Genomic DNA, 8390 nt, shown 5'->3' on the forward strand with positions numbered 1-8390 from the left:
TTTCGAAATGAATTAGTGGGATTTTGATTACCAAAGAGGGTGAGGCATAGTTTGCCACCTCGCCTTTCTTGATTTTCTCCTCGTCTTCGGAAGAGCTCAATTCATCCCAACTTTTGTTCTTCTTGCGTTCAAAGCAAGTAATTCCATTCTTTTTGCTTTTTAATTTTTGTTTCATTTGTAGTTTAAGTTCACCATCACTTGAGCTTATGCTCGAGTGGTATTCATGTGTTCTATGTCCCAAATCCTTCCTATCATTTGGAAGGTTGTTCTCGAGTTTCTTTTTTGCCACATTGTTCATTTCATAGGTCATTAGAGACCCAATAAGTTCTTCGAGAGGGAATGTTTTAAGGTCCTTGGCCTCTTGAATGGCCGTAACTTTTGGATCCCAACTTTTTGGAAGGGATCTTAAGATTTTAGTGACTAGTTCAAAATTAGAAAAACTTTTACCAAGAGCTTTGAGTCCATTGATGACATCCGTGAACCGGGTGTACATGTCTCCGATGGACTCACTTGGTTTCATCCGGAAAAGTTCATAAGAATGCACAAGGATGTTGATTTTGGACTCTTTCACTCGGCTAGTGCCTTCATGAGTGACCTCAAGAGTTCTCCAAATATCAAAAGCCGAATCACACATTGAAACACGATTAAATTCATTTTTGTCTAGTGCACAAAACAAGGCATTCATAGCCTTTGCATTTAAAGCAAAAACCTTCTTCTCCGATTCATTCCATTCGCTCATCGGAAGAGAAGATTTTTGAAATCCATTCTCGACAATAGACCAAAGCTCAAAGTCCATAGAAATGAGGAAGATTCTCATGCGAGTCTTCCAATATGTGTAATCCGACCCATTAAACAAAGGTGGTCGTGCAATAGAATGGCCCTCTTGCATGCCGGAATAAGCCATCTCTCTTGGGTATTAAACCAAATATGAGAGATAACCTTGCTCTGATACCACTTGTTAGGATCGGAGCGGCACTAAGAGGGGGGGGGTGAATTAGTGCAGCGGATTAAAACTTCGATTTTAACAAAATCTTTCGTACGTTAAGAATGAAACTTGAGAAATTTAACTTGAAGGCGTATTCTTAAAGTTGCGCAGCAAGAGTAATAAGGAACTAAAGCAGTAAGAAGATTTGCAGTAATGTAAATGACAATAATAAAAAGCAAACCAGAGATTACGCCGATTTTTAGAGTGGTTCGGTCAAATGACCTACTCCACTTGCGAGGCCCCTCTTCGATGAGGCTCCCACCTTCCACTAGCAAGTCTCTTGAAATGGAAGGGTAAACACCCCTCTTACAACCTTTTACAAGCAGCTCAACCTCTTACAAATTTTCAATAAGAAAGAAGGAGGAGAACTCTCTAGCAAATTGAAAACAAGACTTGCTAAGACTTTCTAAGACTTTTCTCTCAATCAAAATGCTTCTCAAAAGTTGTAACCTCAGCTGAGATTTGAGGGGTATTTATAGGCCTCAAGAGGATTCAAATTTTGGGCTCCAAAATTTGAATTCTCTTAGGGTTCCCGGTGCTGGCGGTTCCACCGCCCAGCCAGGCGGTGCCACCGCCCAGGGCTCGGGTGCTGGGCGGTGCCACCGCCCAGCCAGGAGGTGTCACCGCTTGGCTCTCGGGTGGTGGGCGGTGCCACCGCCCAGCTAGGCGGTGCCACCGCCTACAGTGTTTTCAGCCCGACTACAGTGTTTTCAGCCCGACTACAGTGTTTTCAGCCACTAGTTGGGCTTCAATCTTGGCTCTCTAGTTCGCTGGTTTAGCCTAAACCAACTCTGACTTTGGGCCCAGTTGGCCCCTAACCAGGATATAGGATTATCTCTTAATCCTAATCCTAATTACAAGTGGACTACATAACCAAAACACATCCTAAGCAAATTTTCAACAGCGAACGTCGAGTCTTGTTCTGGCGAGCTTTCCGACGAACTTTCTGCCGACGGGCTTCTAGCAAGCTCCCGAACTTGTGATGACTTTAATGAGTAGCCGAGCCTTCTCGGTGATCTCCGTGAACCTCCGACGATCTCTTCGGCGAACTTCCGAAAATTCCGACAGGTTCCCGATTTCTTCTCGGTTGGTTCTGGCAGCATCTCCGACGATTCTTCGGACTCTTAAACGTCCATCGAACTTGACTCCGGTATTCTCGCTTTGTGTTTTTTGGTTATCGTAGTTAATCCTGCACACACAAGCAAACACTCTACTCCGATCTAGACAATTATTATAACGCAAATTGACATTCTGTTGCCCGGCACGTCATTGGTTGGCGCTTCATCCGATTCTTCGGTGCATCGTCCTCTCTTGCAGCTTGTTGCCCAATCGGCGGTTGACCTCCGCAACCCCGATATCCTTGGCGCAATTTCGCTCTCCTTGGCCCGATGCCCGACGCCCGAAGCCTTCTGCCATCCAATATCCTGACGTGATCTCCTCCGACGCAACGTCAATTCCTCCTGCGTTAATTGTCTAATCCTGATCGAGTAGACCTGTATCACTCAAAATGTAGTCAAACATTTAAACACAATCAATTAGTTTCATCATCAAAATCCGAGATTCAACACGCTCAGGATGTGGCTGACGTAGTAGATCGGAAGTTGTTTGCCGGAGCTTTCTTTGATCAGGACGGAACTGACCGCATAGGGGGAGGTCGCTAGGTAGAGGCCCAGCTTATCCCCGGGAGAAATAGAGGCGAGTCGGGGGAGGCTAGCCAGGTGCTGTTTCATTTGTTTAAAAGCTTCCTCGCACTCCGTCGTCCACTAGAAGTTTTTCGGGCTTTTGAGCGCCCTGAAGAAGGGGAGGCAGTGATCGCCCAACCGGGTGAGGAAGCGAGACATGGCAACAAGCCTTCCGTTAAGTCGCTGCAGGTCTTTGATCGTCCGGGGTGACTGCATGTCGATGATTGCCTGGACCTTCTCCGGGTTGGCGTCAATTCCTCTTTCGTGTATGATGAACCCGAGGAATTTCCCGGAGGTGACCCCGAAGGCGCATTTTGTGGGGTTAAGTCGCATACCGAACTTGCGTAGTGTGGCGAACGCCTCGGTTAGGTCGGCAAGGTGTGCTCCGGCCTCTTGGCTTTTCACGATCATGTCGTCCACGTAAACTTCCATGTTCCTCCCGATCTGATGGGCGAACATCTTATTCACCGTTCTCTGATATATGGCCCCCCGGCGTTCTTCAACCCGAACGGCATGACCTTATAGAAGTACACCCCCTGATCGGTGAGGAAGGTCGTATGCTCTCTGTCTTCGGGTGCCATCCTGATCTGGTTGTATCCTGAATAGGCGTCCATGAAAGAGAGGCGTGCGTTTCCGGCCGTTGCGTCGACTAGTTGGTCGATCCTCGGGAGGGGGTAGCAATCTTTCGGGCATGCATTGTTGAGACTAGTGTAGTCAACGCACATCCTCCAGCTTCCATTGTGTTTTTTCACAAGGACTACATTGGACAGCCATTGAGGATATCTGGCTTCTTCTATGAAGCCTGCCGCTAAGAGACGGGCCACCTCTTCTCGTATGGCACGTTGCCGATCAGAGGCCTGCCGCCTGGGTCTTTGTTTCACCGGGCGAGCGTCAGGTGGGATGTTGAGATGGTGCTGTGTAACTCCTAGATCGACGCCCGTCATGTCAGATGGGGACCAGGCGAAGATGTCGGCATTTTCCCGCAGGAGGCCGACGAGCTGTTTTCGTTCCTGTTCGGGTAGTTCCGAACCAACTTTGACCGTCCGGTCAGGCTGGGCTTCTTGTAATGGTATATCAACAGTGGACCCCCTTGGCTCGGGATGAGGGGCTGGCTTTTTTGTTTCCCGCGGATCTTCCAGTGGCGACTCGATCTTGATCCTCTTGTGTAGTGAAACGACGGTCAGGTAGCACCGCCTGGACTCTCGGGGACTTCTCGTAACTTCTCCGACCCCAGCGTGAGTCGGGAACTTGATGGTTTGGTAGTAGGTCGAGACGACGGCTCTGACCTTGTTGAGGGTCAGCCGTCCGAGTATGGCGTTGTAAGCAGTGGGAAGGTCGACCACCAAAAAGGTGGTCATCACCGTCTTCGACCTCGGTGGGACCCCTAGGGTCAAGGGCAGAGTAATAGCCCCCAGAGGGGATATCGAATCTCCTGTGAATCCAGTGAGCGCTGAACTCATTGGCCTCATGTTCTCCCTGGCCAAGCCGAGCTTCTGGAAGGCGTCGAAGTAGAGTATATCGGCCGAGCTCCCAGTGTCGACCATGATCCTTCTTACCTGCACGTTGGCTACCCTAGCCGATATCACAAGGGCGTCATCGTGTTCGGGTCGCTCGGATACCCCGGTCGGGAAGGTGATTTCGGGCTTGGGCCCGTGTCCGGGGGTTACTTCTGGTGCAGCTCGGGCATACGCCTTTCTTCCCGACATGGAGCCCCCCCCCCCCCAATGCGGGGCCGCCAGCGATTACGTCGATGTGTTGCTCGACGGGGCCCTCCGGGCGAGGTGATAGCTCTTTGTCCGGCAGAAGGTAGTGGCCGAGATGCCCTCGGCGGATGAGCTCCTCGATTTGCCTTTTTAGCTCACGGCACTGTTCAGTGTCGTGCCCATGTTGCCGATAGAAGCGGTAGTATTTTGAACGGTCCGCGAGCTCTCGCGGGTTCCTCATTGGGTGGGGCTCCTTGAGTAGTCCCTTCCCCTTCTCATGGAGAAATATTTCCGTTCGGGACGAATTCAAGGGGGGGAGAGGAGGCCTTGGGTCGGATCTGTCCAACTTACGATGGGATGCGGCGGGTTGTTGCTGTCGGGGCGGCTCCGACTTGACTTTTTTGTGCTCCTCCCGCTTCCCAGCCATCCATGTCTCCGCGGCGATGAACTGGCCAGCACGCTGAAGCATTTCGGGGACCGCGGCGGGGGGTCGTTCCACGAGAGACCAGAAGAACCTGTAAGGCCGCAAGCCTGTCATGAATGCCTGCATCAATAGAGAGGGGTGAGCATCCGACAGCCCACGAATTTGCGTCATAAAGCGGTTCACAAAATGGGAGAGGGGCTCGTCCTCCCTTTGGTTGAGTCCGAGGAGTAATGCCACGGACGGCTTTGGTCGAGCGTAAGCCAGGAAGTTAAGCTCGAAATCTTTGGCGAGTTGGTCGAAGGAGGTGACGGTCCCGACCTTCAGACTGTTGTACCATGCGCGGGCTGGCCCCCGCAGGGTTGTTGGGAACGCCCTGCACATCAAGGCGTCGGAAGTCCCGTATAGCGCCATCTGGGCGCGAAAAGCGGCCATGTGGTCCGCTGGGTCAGCGGCATCGTCATACGCGTCCAGCGAGGGGAGGCGGAAGTGTGACGGGATTGCCTGATCTTGGATCTCGGGGGTGAACGGGGATCCTTGCTGTCCGTCTACCCCGAGCTCTCCTTTCGACTTACGGACTTCCTGTTGTACTTCGTCGAGTCTTTGACTGACGAGGCGCAACTGAGCTCGTAGGGCATTTGTAGAGTCGGCAGACGGAGCCTCGCGCTCGGGGCGGCTCGCCGTGTCTTCTGCCTCCCGGCTCCCGGGCTGAGTTACTGGGTTCCGAGGCGAGCCAGGGAGCTCAGGAAGAGGTACGTGAGTCCGGACGAGGGTTTCCTGTTGCTGCGAAGGCCGAGCCATACGCAGAGGGGTCCGCTGGGAGACGATCGGGATGATGGTCTGCACCATGCTCGTTAGAGCTCGGACTTGATGAGCGAGGTCGTGAAAGGCCTCGGGAGACACCGGGGACGGGCCGGTGGGTGCGCCGTTGGGAGGTGACAAGCATGGGTCATTGAACAATTGCTAGTAATGTTCTGACGCCGCTGCGGGGCGTTCGTCACGGGTTTCATCGTGCGGGGGATGTTCCCCCGGGGTGGGGAGTCCGATGGCTGAGGGCTCGCCAAAGTGGATTCGCCAATCGCTTGACATTCGGAGGCCCTCCTTCTAGCGCCAATCTGTTATGGTAAGTAACTTTTTTAGCCGTGACCTTAGGGTCGACACGGTTGGTTCAGGAGTCCGAACGGTTGGGATCAGGCGAGACTCCTCTCGGGATCTTATAGCAGCCGATTACGGGGGATCTGGCTGGAATGCTTCGCGACGCCGGGTTGGGTCGGCTTCGGTCGAGTACCTGCATACAGGTCGGGTCGGCGGTTCGGCCCGACCCCTCCGACGATCAAGTCAGTGATTGGGAGAGGAGTTTTTGGGTGAAGTCGTGCTTCTGTGTGCTTGCCCCGTTCGTTTGGAGCCTGGGAGTATTTATAGGTGAGTTTGATGTTACCTGATGTGCCATCCTGCCGGGGCAGGGCCGTACCTCTGATGGCGCCTGTCGTCGTCGTGGGCGTTGCGTGGAAGGCCGAGCTGCCGCAGGGTATGGCGAGCCTCAATCGACGCCTTCCCCTGCCTCGGCCGGTCGTGCGGGGTCAGACGATGAGGTCGTCTGGGTACGGTGAGTGAGGGTGCACATTATGTTGGTGTTAATGCTCGCCCCCTGGAGCAGTGTGCCGTCCAGGGGGGCTGACGTCGTGATGTATCGTTCAAATCCGGTGTGTTACGTCCAATCTGTTTTTACCCCTATCACTAACTCTGATGAAGGAATTTTTCTTGACTATTCTTTTATTTCTAAATCATTTTGTATCTTTAATGAAAGAACTTTAATTATAGAATAGTCTATTCATATTATTTTTAATGAAGTTTCCGAAGTTAAGAAAAATGATTTTAATGATGATGTTAATTTTAATGCTTTGAATTTAAATGAAACCCCTTCTCCATCTAGCAACTTGGATGCATCTACTTCCAAAACATCCTTACCCAAGGATTGGAAGTATGTAGATGCTCATCCTTAGGAGCTAATCATAGGAGACACATCTAAAGGGGTTCAAACTCGTTCCTCTCTTAAGAATTTTTGTACAAACATCGTTTTTCTCTCCCAAATTGAACCTAAATGCATTGATGAGGCCTTGAAAGATGATTCATAGGTCATCGCAATGCAAGATGAGTTAAATCAATTTGAGAGAAATGAGGTGTGGAAGCTTATTCCTAGGCCAAATGACTATTTAGTTATTGGTACTAAATGAGTCTTTAGAAACAAGCAAGATGAATCTGGTATCATAGTTAGAAACAAGGCTAGATTAGTGGCCAAAGGTTTCAACCAAGAAGAAGGTATCGATTACGAAGAAACCTTAACTCATGTGGCTCGATTAGAAGCAATAAGGATGCTCCTTGCCTATGTTAGTAGTAATAATTTTAAATTATTTCAAATGGATGTTAAAAGTACTTTTCTTAATGGCTTTATCTCCGAAAAAGTTTATGTTAAACAACCTCTTGGATTTGAGAATGATAATTTTCCTAATCATGTGTTTGAATTGACTAAAGCTCTCTATGGATTGAAACAAGCCCCAAGGGCTTGGTATGAGAGACTTAGCTCATTTCTATTTTATAATAATTTCTCTAAAGGCAAGGTCGATACTATATTGTTTATTAAAAGTTTTAAAAATAATTTTTTTATTATTCAAATTTGTATTGATGATATTATTTTTGGTTCTACAAATGAATCCTTATGTGAATCATTTGTGAAAAGCATGAGTCTAGAATTTGAAATGAGCCTAATGGGGGAACTAACCTTCTTTTTAGACTTACAAATTAAACAACTTAGTAATGGTATTTTTCTTAATCAAATAAAATATGCTTTAGATTTGCTAAAAGGATTTAACATGGATAGTTCAAAAGCTATCAATACTCCTATAAGTACCTCAACTAAATTAGACATTGACGAAAGTGAAGAAAGTTTTGATCAGAAAGCTTATAGGGGTATGATAGGTAGTTTGCTTTACCTCATCGCAACTAGACTAGACATCATGTTTAGCGTAAGACTTTGTGCTAGATTTTAATCTAATCCTAAGCAATCTCATCTAAAAGCTGTTAAAAGGATATTTAGATACCTAAAAGGAACTCCTAAACTAAGATTATGGTATCATAAATCTAAGAACTTTGAATTGCTTGGTTATGCTGATGCGAATTTTGCTGGATGTAGTTTAGATAGAAAAAACACATCCGGAACGTGTCAATTTTTAGGACACACACTTGTTTCTTAGTCTTCCAAGAAACAAAACTCGGTTGCATTATCTACAACCAAAGCTGAGTACATAGCTGCAAGTGCATACTGTGCTCAAGTTGTATGGATGAAAAACACTTTAAAGGATTATGGAATTGACCTGAAAAACATACTTGTAAAGTGTGATAATACCAATGCAATATGCTTAGCTAAAAATCATATTCAACACTCTAGACCTAAATACATTAACATTAGGCATCACTTTATATGAGATCTTGTTAATAATCATGATGTAATATTAGAGTTTATCGATACAAAACATCAATTAACTGATATTTTTACAAAACCCTTAAATGAAGAACAATTTGACTTCATTAGAAGGGAATTA

This window comes from Musa acuminata, chromosome BXJ2-2, assembly GCF_036884655.1.
Source record: "Musa acuminata AAA Group cultivar baxijiao chromosome BXJ2-2, Cavendish_Baxijiao_AAA, whole genome shotgun sequence".
Lineage (NCBI taxonomy): Eukaryota > Viridiplantae > Streptophyta > Magnoliopsida > Zingiberales > Musaceae > Musa > Musa acuminata.